The sequence below is a fragment of the Pteropus medius genome, unplaced genomic scaffold (assembly GCF_902729225.1).
Source record: "Pteropus medius unplaced genomic scaffold, Ma_sr-lr_union100, whole genome shotgun sequence".
NCBI lineage: Eukaryota > Metazoa > Chordata > Mammalia > Chiroptera > Pteropodidae > Pteropus > Pteropus medius.
Window position 1 is genome coordinate 28474090 of NW_024350319.1, and position 15204 is coordinate 28489293.

The window sequence follows — 15204 nt, forward strand, 5'->3', positions numbered from 1 at the left end:
TGTGTTTGCCTCCTCACATGACAACATTAAAATTACAACTAAACTACAGAACAATTATCATTGAGAGTTGCCTAAAGTCTAGCTGAACAGAAGTCCTAAAACTAAGGACATACAGAAAAAGCCACCTTGAGACTATTGGGAGAGGGAGGATAAGCAGAACAGGCTGGTCCCACACCTGCATGTAGAGCTTGAAAATTTGGAAAGATATCTTGGTTGAGGAGGTGCCCCAGAGGATCAAGGGGTTCCAGGCAGCCTGGGGGCCAGGGCCAAAAAAAAGTCCCACAAAATCTGGATGTAAAAATCAGTGGAGATTGTGGTTGAGTGGGGTGAAGGGCTGCAAGGTGAAGAGCCCATGGACTTAGTTGCTGACAGACTCATCCACTCTGGGCTTTGGTGCTGGGGCAACAGATCGTAGGGCACCAGGGACATACAGGGAGGAAGTGAGTTGTCTGGATTCAGGGAAAGGGTTAGAGGGGCAGCTTTCTCCCAAAGAAAAGTCCTGGTAGAGGCCATTGTTCCTTTGTTGGGCCCTTCCAGCATGCAGATACGGGAGCTGCCATATCTGACTCCCCATTAACCTGGCTAGTACTGGTCACCGAACCATGGAGATTCCCTGAGACTCTGTCCACCCAACTTGAGGGCCCACCCAAGCCACTTCCAGTGGAATTTCCATATAAACGGTCTGTCTGGGCTCATGCTGCAGACTTTCCTAATATCTCTCAAAGGTTCACAAAACCTAAACAAGAAGACTTTGGCCTCAGTGTTCCCCATACCTCTTGCTCAGCAGCTCCAAGCCTTACACTAATGGCAACCAGCTTCAGTTCATGGCTTGGCTGCTTGAGGTACCTTCAAGACCATCATGGTTGTCAGCCATCTGCAGATTGCTTGGTGGCTCATGCCAGGTGGTCCTGGGCAAGGTACAGGCTGCAGCTGAACTTGACCTGTGGTGGGGCCCCTTTCAGGAGGCTGGCTTTAGATCGAGCCAGAACATCACCTGGGGCTACATCTGAATATGACACACTGAGTAGGCCGCAGAGCCCTGCTAAAGCAAATCCTGCTCCACAGGGTCACCCCTGCACAACACATCCTCCACTGTAGTCACCAGCCAGTCCTCACAACCAATCATCCTGAGGGACAATCTCTCCCATTGACATGTAAACAGCAACCAAGGCTCAATGACAACAAGACAGCACACACAACCCATACGAGAAACACCTGGAGCACCCAGCTCAGGTGACCAGGGGGACAGTGTCACTGGGCCCGACAGGATATCTACCATATAAGGCCACTCTACTAAAACCAGGAGACATAGCAGCCCTACCTTATACATAGAAATAAACACAAGGAGGCAGCCAAAATGGGGAGACAAAGAAATATGTCCCATGTAAAAAATTGGAAAAAAAGCTCCAGAAAAAACTAAATGAAATGGAGACAAGCAATCTACTGGGTGAAGAGTTAAAACCCCAGTTATAAGGATGTTCAGTGATCTCAGTGAGAACTTTAATGAAGAGGAAACATAAAAATGGAGACAAATTTTTTTAAAAAAACAGTCAGAAATGATGAATACAATAACAAATAAAGAATACATTAGGAGGAATCAGCAGTGAATTAGATAAAACAGAGAATCGAATCAGTGATTTGGAAGATCAGGTAGCAGAAAACACCCAATCAGAATAAGAATGAGGAGAATCCACAAAAATGAGGATAGTGTAAGGGGCCTCTGAAACAACAAAAAGCTTACTAACATTCACATCATAGTGATACCAGGAGAAGACAGAGAACAAGGAATTGAAAACCTATTTGAAGAAATAATGATGGAAACTTCCCTAACCTGGTGAAGGAAACAGATATACAAGCCCAGGAAGTGCAGAGTCCCAAAAAAGATGAACCCAAAGAGGCCCACAGCAAGACACATCATAATTAAAATGTCAAAGGTTAAAGACAAAGAGAGAATCTTAAAAACAGCAAAAGAAAGGCAGTTAGTTACCTACAAGAAGGCTCCCATAATATTGTGAGCTGATTTCTCATCAGAAGCTTTTCATATTAGAAGGGATTGGCATGAAATATTTAAAGTGATGAAAAGCAAGGACCTATGACCCAGATTATCTAGAAAAGCTGTCATTTAGAATCAAAGGACAGATGAAGAGCTTCCCAGACAGGAAAAAGCTAAAGGAGTTTATCACTACCAAATCAGTATTACAAGAAATGTTAAATAGACTTCTTTAAGAAGAAGAAGAAAAAAAAGATAAAAAAATATAAACAATAAAATGGCAATAACTACATATCTTTCAACAATTACTTTAGATATAAATTAATTAAATGCTCTAATCACAATATAAGGTAGCTAAATGGATAAGAAAACAAGACCCCTGCATATACTGCCTATAAGCGACTCACTTCTGATCGAAAAACACATACAGACTGAAAAGAAAGAGATAGAGAAAGATGTTTTATGAAAATAGACACAAAACAAAACAAAAAAGCTTAAGTAGCAATTCTTATAACAGACAAAATAGACTCTAAAACAAAGGCTATGACAAGAGACAAAGAAGAACACAGTATTCCCTCTTCTAGGTATTTATCTGAAGAAATCCCAAACACTAATTTGAAGGGACATGTAAATCCATGTATTCATTGCATCATTATTTACAAAAGTCAAGATATGGAGGCAACCTGGGTGTCCATAAATGGATGAATGGATAAGGAAGAGATGGTACATATATACAATGGAATATTACTCAGCCATAAATAAGAATAAAATTTTGCCACCTGCAATAACATGGACGAACCTAGAAAGTATTTTGCTGAGTAGAGTAAGTCAAACAGAAAAGGACAAATATATGATTTTGCTTACATGTGGAATCTAAAGAACAAAATATATGAACAATCAAAACAGAAACAAATTCATAGATAGAGAACATTTTGATAGTTGCCAGATGGGATGGGGGTGGGGGTGTTGGTTAAAAACGGGGAAGGAATTAAAAAGTACAAACTCGTAGTTACAAAATAGTCATGAGGATGTAAAGTACAGCATATGGAATATGGTCAATAATATTGTAATAACTATGTATGATGTCAGATGGGTAATAGATTTACTGGGGTGATCACTTTGCAAGTTACATAAATATCTAATTACTATGTTGTATACCCAAAACTAACATAATATTGTATGCCAATTGTAGTTGAAAAGTTATCAAAAAAAGAAAATTTGAACATACACAAAATTTGTATTTTCTTATATGTGATTTCATTCCTGAGAATCACTGGGTAAACACAGAAAATTGCACCTAGCTAAACCAAACCATATAGTGATACACAAAATGCGCACACGTACATTTGTCAAAAATTGAACACCAAACTCAGTTCATCGCATGTTTTAAGACAAACTATTCATATCTGTGCTAAAACTTTCTTTCTGATTTCGGACACCCCTCCTTCCACCACCTTGCAATACACTTATAGCTAAAGCTCTTTTAACACCCACTTTCATAAGCAAACTTCAGGTCTTTTTCAAAGTAAAGAGTTACATTTATCACAGTATTTATACAATTCTTGACTAGGTAACACATGTAAAACTATGCTACCATTTTTATGAGTTTTCTATGTCTTTTTTTTATGTCATTGATGAAGTGTTTAGTGTGTGCTGCAAACCTCTTTTCACTCATCAGCACTGTATTTTCTTTTATTGTGAAATTGTATATATATTTCATGATTTTTAAGAAAGCAAGTGTCATGTTGGAGCAAAAGTGACTGTAGGGGAAAAGTGAGAGAATAGAAAGCATCATAAAAGCAATGAGAAAGATGGGCGGAAAAAGACGGAGCCAGGTTTAAGATGTTTTCTAAAGATGACAGCTTGGTCTATGGACCTAACAATTTGACAATATTCTTAAACTGTTGTATTGCTGGTATCAAATCTCTAATTACCTAGTAAAAGGAGTAAGAGATATTACAACTAGATAGAAATGTTGGAGAGCATGCTGCAGTCGATTGGCCAGATCCTCCTTCAGAGTCTTCATTTCCCTCTTTGCTGAGATTGTTGCTTGCTGGGAAATCAGAGCTAAGAATGTCCCCAGGAATTGCTGCTCCTAGCAGAAGGGAACTGCCCGTCCAAAGTTATGGGGCATGCAATACCACATACATTGTAACACTGCATTATTGTGAAGCTAATGAAAAACAAACTTTTTAGATAGCTTTTATGGACATAAAACTCAAAAACATTGATAGTGACCTTTACAGATGTCACTAACTGTAGAAAAAAACTGAGAAAAGCATTTTTAATCACTAGGCAATAAATGAGAACTGGTTTAGGGAAGAAGGCTAGAGCCAATAAATTATATCCAAATTTGGGATAACTAAGGTACAATATTATAGGGTTTTTGTTATAATAGCAAATATCTTTGAACTATGTATAATACTTATAAGTAACTGGGCAAGCTTAAGATTTACTGGAACTTATATTTCCTCACATTGAGAACTTTCTCTACTCAACTAAAAAAAGGCAATTTTTGGAAACTACAAAAATCACTAGAAAATAAATTTTTACTTTGAAAATGTTTTATATAATTGAAAAATTACACTTAAGAATCTAGAGCCTGAAAAAACTTTGGAGAAACTGAGACTCAAGGTAATCGCACAGAGCTGATCTGAATTAAAATGTAGAACTTGTGAATTCCCAGTTTAGTTTATCTACCTTTTACCATGTTGCCTTAATCTTAGCTTATAAATCAACATGGTAAAGTTATACATGCTGTGTGATATAGACATGTACCAAAAGTATAGTGTGTGTATATGAATACACACACACATACATACATATTCAACAAATATTTGTTCACTGCAACTGAATGATGTTAATTTTCTAACTAGAAAAACAGAAATTGGGTTTTGGAAACAAAGTTTGAGATTATTTATTAGAGTCAAAGTGAATATGTTAGGTAGGCTATTGCATGAGTCTGCTGTTGGGAGTGCTCAGTATGTGGATTTTTTTCTATGAAAAGTTATAATACTGGATGAGACCAAGTGCAGAGTAAGAGGGGAGGATTATCAAAGGCAACTAAGAATACGTCCTTAGTGCCTGCTTCGAATGTTACTTTATTAGAGAATTCTTTCACCCCTGCCATGTTATATGTATTATGTTTGTTGCCTATGTCTTCCACCAAAATACATATTCCTAAAATTGCCTCTCTATCCCAGGCTTTAATCCTAACCTATATTTTTGTATAGTCAACTGCTACTCAATTTTCCTGCTTGAATATCAAATAGATATTCCAACTGAATCCAAATATTCAAAACCAAATTCCTATGCCCCTCCCCCAAATCTGTTTTGCCTTCATCCTTCTCTACCTCAATTGGTGAAAACTCCATCCTTCTATTTGCTCAGATTGAAAACCTTGGAGTCGTCCTTGAGTCCTCCCTTTTTCTCTCATCTCTCATCTCTTACCCAGTCTTTTAGAAAAACTTGCTGGCTTTACCTTTGCAATATATCTGAATCTTCTCCATTTTCATGACCTCCACTGCTGACATCTGTTGAGGAGGCAATTGTTGTGCCATTTGTCACTCTAAGAGATTGCTCAATCAGTGTCCTGGGCCTGGAATATTCTTCTATATGGAAGCTAGTGTCAATCTGTCTCTTGGTCTTGGATTCTTCTTCTTATCAGGAGAAAACTTTCTTTTGTTCTAGTGAACTAGTACAAAGTGAAATTCCTTATATTACTTAAGGGCATGTGTGTGTCATATGGTATTTATCCAGCCTCTCCAGCATAACTGTCCCCTTAAAGAAGAGAATGTATCTTCACCTGCAGCATGAGAGGGGTCCCTTGCCCCACTTCAGCTATCAAGAGGGTCCTCCTAGCCATGGGAGACCCGCATATGGTACAGGTGCTGATTTTGCTGTGTCTCTTCTTTCTGTGGGTAGAGTATTGTTCTGGTTAAAATAGAAAGATCAAAGTTTGAGAGACACAAGTGGGTTTAACAATGTCGAGTACCAGTGTAAACAGAATAAAATGAGCTACAGCAAGAGGATAGGAGTGGATGTAGATGGACAGATAATGTAGGTTCTTGAGATCACTTTAGGACCTTGACTTTTACTCTTAGTGTGATGGGCACCATAGGAAGGTGTTGACCAGAAGAAGGCAGTCAGTTAGAAAAATTTGTTTACTTAACCTTTGCAACATATCTAAATCAGACCCATTTTCACGTCCTCCTTGTATGACTAGGAGCACCTTGTGTTTTCAATCCTCTTTGGTGGCTTTGAAACACTAGAAGATGCAGTGGGCTAAGGTCTGTGGGTCCTGCTTCTGGAGATTGGCATTGTTATGGTCTTTGCCATGCAAATCCTCACCTGGGATTGGTAGCTGGATCTTCCTTCTCAGCACTGCCCATGTCTGGGTCACCTACTCTCACTTGAATTACTTTACCAATTTCTTAACTGGTCTCTTGGCTTCTAACTTTGTCCTCTTATGTTCATTCTTAAAACAGCCAGAGTGATCCATAGTGATTTTGTTATATTGTAGTTAGACGCAGTCACTCCTCTGCTCAAAACACTGCAATGGTTTTCCATTTTACTGAGTACAAAAGCAAAAATATTACGATGAGCAGTAACCACAGCCTCCCATCCCTCTTTCTCCTCCCTAATCCTGTACCCTTCTCCTGGTGCCCTTTTCTCTCCAATCTATCTCCTTCTATTCTTCCATTTGCTCTCTTGCTTCAGCCACACTGGCAACTTCGCTGCTCCTCTAATAAGTCAATCACTTTCCCATGTTACAGCCTTTGTTTTAGTTTTTCCTCCTGCCTGGAATGTGCTTTCCTAGTAATCCACATATGGCTACTAACCTCAACTATTTTAATGAGTCCAACATAGACCATATTATTTGAAAGTACAAATGTCCCCACTCCTACTGTTCCCCAAGATTCCTGATCCTTTTGTGTTTGTCTACTTTTTCTTATCTTCAATAGTATTTAACACCTTCTAACATAGCAGATTATTTACTTACTTTTATTTCTTGTTTATTATCTGCTAATCTCTGGCTTGCTAACATAAACTTCAGGAAGGAAAGAGCCTTTAAGAACATATAGCTGGTAAATTTTCTAGTTTTAAACATACATGGGTTCATAACAGTTACTCCACTTTGATAACATTTATTAAGTTCTAACTATGTTTTAGGGACAGTTTAAAGCACATCGCATGCATAAACTCTTTAATCTCTATAACAATGTTTTGGATACAAAAAAGGAAATTGAAGCATGAAATTTAAGTATTTTGCTTAATGTCACACTATTAAAGCCAGGCATTCTGATTCCAGCATCATATTTCCGGGAGCCTTTTCTTTCACTTTTCTTCCCTTTCTCCTTTTCTCTCTCTTTTTGCTCATTCTCTTTTATTCATTTATTGTTTCGTTTATCCATTCATTTAATCACCAAAATTCTACTATCTGTTTAACCTCTACCATATGTCAGACACCAGGTTGGGTGCTAGACTATAAGATTTCCTGCCTGAAAGTAACGTAATATGTGGGGAAATAAGAATAAACAAAATCAAGCGACCAGACAATTAACAAAATTCATAAGGACTAGAAAGCATTTAAGCACTGGGGAGTCTAAAGGCTTCAAGGCTATGACTTTTGGGCATTTTATGTCTGCCTACACTGCGTTTATTAATCTCCATATTGTTTTTTAGCTCTCAAAAATCGGACACGACCTCAGATTTCAAATAAATTTTAAATAAATTTTCAAATAAATAATTCCATTTGCCTTTGATTTGAGATTCTATAGCACAGAATTCACAGCTGTTACTTTTAATTCCACATTGACTCAAATCTGTTTCTTCATATATAAACCATCTATTTACAATGGCTGCAAACCTAAAGCCTAGAAGAAAGCAGACATTATAGTTGTATACCATATCAGTTATTCTCAACCATGACCAAACATTTGAATCCTTGGTAGCATTAAATAAAAATATAAAATGTATCCTACTCTAGACCATATCCAAGGGTGAGGTTTAGACATATACTTATTTTTAAATCTCTCTAATTATAATGCTTAGTTGGAGTTAAGAAACACAGATCTATATTATCCAGGTACCTCCCTAATTATTATTTCTAATTTAGTCATAAAACCTGCAAAACTGTCATAAAAAGGGAAAGATATTAAAGAAATAAAATGATTGATGAAATGAATGTAATAAAATATATAATAATAGACTTAAAAATTAGTATTCTTTATCCTAGTATCAGCTAATTATTTAAAAATAATGTTTCAAATGAAAAGACTTGATTTTATCTATTATTTCTGAGAGATGAGAAGAAATAAACTTTTAACAGAATTGATCAAATATTGACTTGCATGGAAACTTTCTAGACCAGGCGATTTCTTATAGTTAATTAGCATTAATGATTTTATTATTCAGCATTGAGATTTGCAAAGTCATATGACACAATAAATTTCCAATAATTTTATGTAATACAAATATTCAGCTGAGAGACATTTATTTGCCAGTTCTTTAGTGTGATTAATAGTGTTTTTTAAGTTATTATTTTCAAAGAAACTATAAGCCATTTTTATTTCCACCAAATTTAAGAACAATAATATTTTCACTGGAAGAATATGTGTTATTTTGAAGTTCTGATATTCTCATAACGTTGAAACTAAAATACCTTTCATTCACTATATCCTATGTATGTGACTTGATAGAAATATATTCCATGATAGTATCTTAACTCTAAGTAAAACGTGAGAAATTTCTATTCAGTTTTCCTATGAAATGTTAATAACACTCAGAAATGTAAAAAGTAGTTATTTCTCATATTACAATATGAAATAAACACATTGAATGATTAATATGGAAAAACATTCATTTGTAAAAATTTTAACTGATCTATATATAGTTAGAAGATATAAGGAGGTGAAGTATGTATACTGAGAATTTTGTTTTTGTTTCTTATTTATTTTTTATTGCAAATCTTCAAATGTTTCTTTGTTTAGCTATAGAACAAAGGAGTAACACTGGAGAGAATCTTTTCTCTTCCTGGAAGACTCACTAAGCAGTTCTCTTAGATATATAAATATAGAGTAAGTAGGCACTTCTGCCCCAGAGGAAGAATATTTCATGGAACCTGTCTCTTCCACTGTGTCTTGTTATGAGAGGGGAGAGGGATAATAATTTAATTACCAGAAAACTTCTGGAGAGAGATAAAAACCAAGACTGTGGTCCTTTCAATTGTGAAGGTTAATGTTATTCTGAATTCTCCTATAGACTAAGGCAATCAACTGGATCAGAAAGGTCTCCAAGCATTCACAAGGAAAGTAAGGGAAGTAAGGGAAGTAAGACTGTGGACTGGGACTCACATTCAACACCCGACGTCAGTGGGGTTACAGAGCGATGTGTGGTTGAGTGTGGGAGGCCTTCCTAGCTCAATCATGTTGATGAATTCTAGAACCTAAATGTGATGTGGAACTCAAGCCTCAAACTGGTATAACCTGGAGAAGGGAAAAATCCTCCCCGAAGAAGCACGCTGATAAGAAATGACACTACTGCTAATGGAACTTCAAAACTGGGTCAGTGATTGGTATGGCATGGTTTTATTTAGCCTGTATGTCAGTGAGTTATTGCAATGACACAGGGATGGTGATTTCGAGGGGCCACCTATTTTCAAAATGATATTCCGAAGACTCAAAAGAAGCAATAGTAGTTTAAAAAATGGTTGCTCACTTGTTACCTTATCATATTTTCCAGTTCTTCTTTCATAAAATGTTTAAATGAAGAACTAGTCCCTTTGGCATGATTAAAGTTTTGAGGTTCTTGGATAATTCAGGCAGAGCAAAAATGGCCCCAAGAGAGTGGTACCAGATTTAATGTTAATTGCATCACTTGGGTCCTCTGGTATTCAAGTTCAATATTCAAAAGAGGGCTTAATGTATCTGTACCTCGATCAGATCAGAACAATTATATATGTAAAGAATTAAAAATGAACATAAGAATAATAAATATGAATCTAGCATCAGAAAGTCTTTTAAATTTAATTTCTGTCAAAAAAAAGCATGCATATGGTTAAAATACAAAAATCAAAAATTTTGAGGGAAGTAGATGGGGTAAAAGTGGTCAAATATGTGGTGACATTAAAGAATTAAAAATAAATAAATTAAAAAAAAGAAGCTCAGATCGTCACTGGCTTAAAAGGGAGATAGGATGACCAAAAAAAAAAAAAAATCAAAAATGTTATCCTTAATGAAATTCAATAACTTTTTAAAATCTCTAATGACATCCACTACTTTAACAGATGAGTGTATCTTATTGTTGCTGATAACTCATAGAAAACTTGTAATAGAAGGGAGATTTCAAATTTGATAAAAGGTTGCTATAGCAGTTATGATAGTTAATGATACAATATGATAGCATTATAATTAAAGTCTAGATCTTTAAAGCTTTATAAAGTCCAATATGCCATTCTGACCCATGCTACTCTACATTGTATTGAAGTTTTGAACACTGTATGAACATCAAAGTCTTAGATAATGCACATAAAAAGTGAAAAAAAAAATTGAGAAGAAAAAGAAGAGAGACTATAACTCCTTACTTGCTTAACTACTTAGAAAAGTTCAAGAGCACAAGCTCTTGGAACTAATGCGTTAGCAAGTTTGCTGGATACCATATTAATATTGAAAATCCAATAGCATCTTTATATGCCAGTATTAATTTATTATGAAAAAATAAATATGAAAATAAGATAATAATCACAAAAGAAACAAAATTTTAAGTGCTTAGAAAGAAATATAATAATCTGTAAGATCTCAATGTGAAAAAAATGCACTACTTCATTGAAGAACATAAAAAATACACAAACCAATGGAGACGCAAGCTATTTTCTGAACGGTAATGTTGCAGAGATGACTATTCTCCACAAATTAACTTATTAACTTAAGTAATTCCAATGAAAATATCAATAGTGTTTTAAAATGGGATTTGAAAAGCTGGTATTTTAAAACACTGTCATATTCATGTGTGTGTGTGTGTGTGTATCATGTTCCAGGAGCTGTTCTAAGCACTTGAGCCTCAGCAGGAATAAAACAGAGATCCTAACCTTCATGAAGCTTAGTCTTTAGTTGCTGTTACAAACAATAAATTACAGATATTATAAATAAAAGAATTATACTCAGAATATGTTATGACATTTGAACAAAGTCTTGATAGAGGTAAAGGAAATAGCCTTGCAGATATCTAAAAGAAGGGCATTCTAAGCAGAGGGAAGAGCAAGTCAAAAGTCAACAGGAATCCAGTGTGGCTTGGGTGCAGTTGGAAATGCAGTCAGAAAATAAGAAAAGCCAAATCATGTAGGGCCTTGTAAATGGTAAACATTTGCAGAGTTCTGAGTATATGATTGACATATTCAGATTCATGTTTTAATACATCACTCTGATTCATGCCCATGGATGGTAGAGGGTGCACGGGTGACACAGAGAGACTGGGTAGGAGACAATTACAATAATCCAGTGACAGATAATAGTTGTTTAGACAAGAGTGATTAACAGAATTAGCAAGAAGAGGTTGAATTCTAGATATATGTTAAAGGTAGAACAAATAAAATTTCTGTAGGCTTCGATGTGGGGTGTGACAGATAGGGAGGGCTTGACGATGACTCCAACTTCTTTAGGTTGAATGACTAGAAAGGCAAGGTTTTGATTCTCCGAAATGGAAAAGATACAGCAAGCTTTTGGGGGGATATCAAGAAGTAAGTTTTTGATATTTTAAGTGTATACTGTCTTTTAGATATACAAGTGGAGATGTTTAATAGGTGGCTGGATATGTGCATTTGATTGTCAGGTCTGAACTAGAAGTAAAGATTTGTAAGTCATTATCATATAGGTAATATTTAAAAGTATGAGACAGACCGAAATCACTGAGAGAAGATATGGAGAATTGAGCTCTGAGTCACTTCAATATTAAGAAGTCAGGAAAAATAATATGATCCAAGAAAGGAGACTGAGACACAGTCATTATGAGGTAAGAGAAAAACAAAGAGAGTGTGGTTTCCTATAATGCAAGTGGGAAAAAATGAGAATCAAAGAGGAAAAAAAAAAATGACCAACTATGTCAAATGCTGCTCAGACATCAACTACAAGGACTGAGGATGGCCCATAGTATTTAGCAATATATATGTAGTGATGATGGTGATAGGAGCGATTTCTGTAGAACGGTGAGGCAAAGACCTAATTGGAATAGATTTATAAAAGAATGCAAAGAAAGTGTTTGGAGACAGTGAGTAGACAATCCTTTTAAGAGCTTTGCTGCAAAAAGAAATAGAACATAAAGTAATAAATAGCTGGTGGTAGAAGTAGGGTCAAGAGTGAATTTTATTTAAGTTGGAAGAACTTGTATGTTATAGATAGAATAGATAAAGAAAAAATTGATAATAAAGAAGAACATAGCAAGAATTTATGAAAAATTTAATGACTCCTGCCCAGTCCAATAAGCTATTTCATCCTCTTAGACACATGGGCAAATTTAAGACTTTTCTTAAAATTAATCTCATATTTTGAAATCCATGAAATCAGATAGTTTATATGCTGCCTTTTTTAACCCAGATTCACTTTTAATATTTGTATACTTGTTACATTATTTATATCCACTCCTGCTGTTCAAGAGCTAGATAAGTTTGAGCCAGTAATCTTTGCTCTACAAAACTTACAGTGTTATTACAAGGGTCAAATAAAACAACTTATGCAAATACACTTTGGAAAACAGTAAAGGGCTTTATATCAGTTATTTATCTTGTTCTTACTGGCATGTAGCCCCTGTGTTAATGAGGTTTCCAGACAGGCTTGAAGAACAGTTTGCCTATCTTTAAAAAACCAGAGCCAGCATTAAGAAATATCTTGCAGAATACTCATCCTGGCATATGCAATTCTCCTGCAAATAAAGAGGACCTCTGGTCACATAAGTTTAGGAAACACTGCATACTGTGTTTTCTCTTGGAGGTTGACAATATTAAAAAATAAAAATTCTAATAAATTCTACAGTAGTAATGCCAGTTTAAAATTGTATGGCAAAATATTTCCTAGTATTTTTGTCCTGAGAATTCTCTTTTACGGGGAGCAGGTTTTGTAAAACACCCATTAAATTTCTGGGGAGCTAGTGCTTCATGAACAGTTAAAGTGGATAAACTCTAACAAAGTGAAAAATGCATTTAGGTCGATTGTGGAACATCTGAACGACAGCCTTAAATATTCTCTTGGACTGGTTTAATAGATCAGACAAAACAATACAGAGGGAAGGAAAAGGGCATGTTCTTCTCTGAAACCCCTGAGGAAACAAATCCCTTGACACAAAATAGACACTCAAATTACACCAGTAGGATAAAGATATAAATGAACTAACATTCTGTCAAACTCTTGTGATTCAGTCAGTCTTTTGAAGTCTGAAGACATCTTACTTGAGCAAAATTATGTTTATTTTGCTTTCCTTAAATTTGGGCTAATATAAATGATATTAAATTTATTATTAAAGATAACAGAGCCAATTCCTCGCTTACATCCCATCTAGTAAGATCATAGTTAATACATAAAAATCTAGTCATTGCATTCAGAGAGAGATTTGTTTTGAACTTAATAAATTCCCACTCAACATTAGAAGATTTTTATTCATTGTATTTGTCACTGCACATAGAAGATGCCTGGCTTTTGGTCATAAGATTCCTCTTCAGCTCAGTTCCTATAAAATTGATCTGAGATAACTTCATGGACATGGGTATGACTACTGGAACAGCTTAACTTTGCCTTTTCTGGGAGTGTTTCTAGCCAATCGCAGACCTCCAGGCCACTTTAGCCACATGTATCCAGGGCTATACTTCGATTTTCTCTTTTCCGGGAAATGTGCTAACTCGAAAATGGCAAACTTATAAATCCCATCCTCCTATTGGGTTTCATTGTTTGAAATTCAATTGAAGAATAAAAGAGAATTATATACTTTATTATGTTAATATGAGAAATTAGATTACAATATATGGGATCGATGCACAGAACAAAACATTGTTAGTGCTATTCAGATGTAAATAAATCCAAATAATAATGATCTCTGATACAGAGAAGAAATTGGGGCTTAATCAATAATGCATGAAATAAGCCACAGTTGACAAAGATTGAATTTTTAGATGAGTGGTTCTTGGCAGTAGTTGACATGTAGTGAGGAAAGCTATAAAAATAGGCAAAATACAGTTAATACATGGGAGACATCCCTGTGGATAATGGTTTTTAGCTATAACTGAGCAAAGGTATTTAAAAGAATGGCATTTGTGATACTGGTATTTTTATACAATAATATGATATACTTATAAGCCAAAGATTCAAATGTATAGCTAAATTTAATTTATAATGTAAGCCCATAAAGACTTTGAAGGCAGGATAAGGTCTGTTTGGTCAAAAAGTCTGGGCTTCTAGGTACCTGGCATATGGTCAAGAAGGCAAGGTGGTATGGCTCATACATATGTAATTTCCTTCTGTCCTATGGACTCCTCATCCTGTAGACAGGAGAACAGAAGGCCAGATCAAGACCCGGTAAATTATGAGGCCTGTGCCCCCTTGCCCAGATTTAAGATTCATACTCATAGTGGTCAAATATTTTGAATGCCACTGACTTGAAGTACTGGTTCAAAATAAAAATTAACTGGGAGAAGTTGTGGGAAAAATTAAAGAATTTTAAAAAGCATACTCGAATATAATAAAAGAATAAACCCTAAAAATCAAATAAATATGTCTAATTATGAAAGAATAAATGATTGAAAAAAATGAGATTGGGTTAGAATAAATTTTTAAAAACCAACAAAACACCCAGAGAAATCATCCTGGTATGAAAAAATGTGAGAGCATAATATTGCTTGGAGATGAAAAGACCAGGGTTTTGTCCTGCTCTGGCCAAATAAGTCATTTAATCATCCTACGTAAGCCTCAAGTTCATTATCTGTAAGCTTAAGAGAAGGAAAATCACCTACTTCAGAAGTCTGATATGTGAAAAAAATGACAAGTCTATAGAAAATTATAGGGCAGATGACTTTTTAAAAGTATCTAATCAAGGTGTTTTCATGTTTAAAACACTATTATGTCTTATAAAACTGGACTCTTTACCATAGCCTACAAGAACATAAATGATCTGGACCCTGCTCACTGCTCCGTCCTGTCTACTGCCACTCTTTCCCCCTCACTACTGGGTTCCAG

General features: G+C 35.5%; 1 protein-coding gene across 5 annotated transcripts in view; it reads right to left on the reverse strand.

Annotated features, from left to right (window-relative positions):
- The window catches only part of PPFIA2 (PPFI scaffold protein A2), a 418570-nt gene that overhangs the window by 113451 nt on the left and 289915 nt on the right, over positions 1 to 15204 (reverse strand). The window lies entirely within an intron of this gene.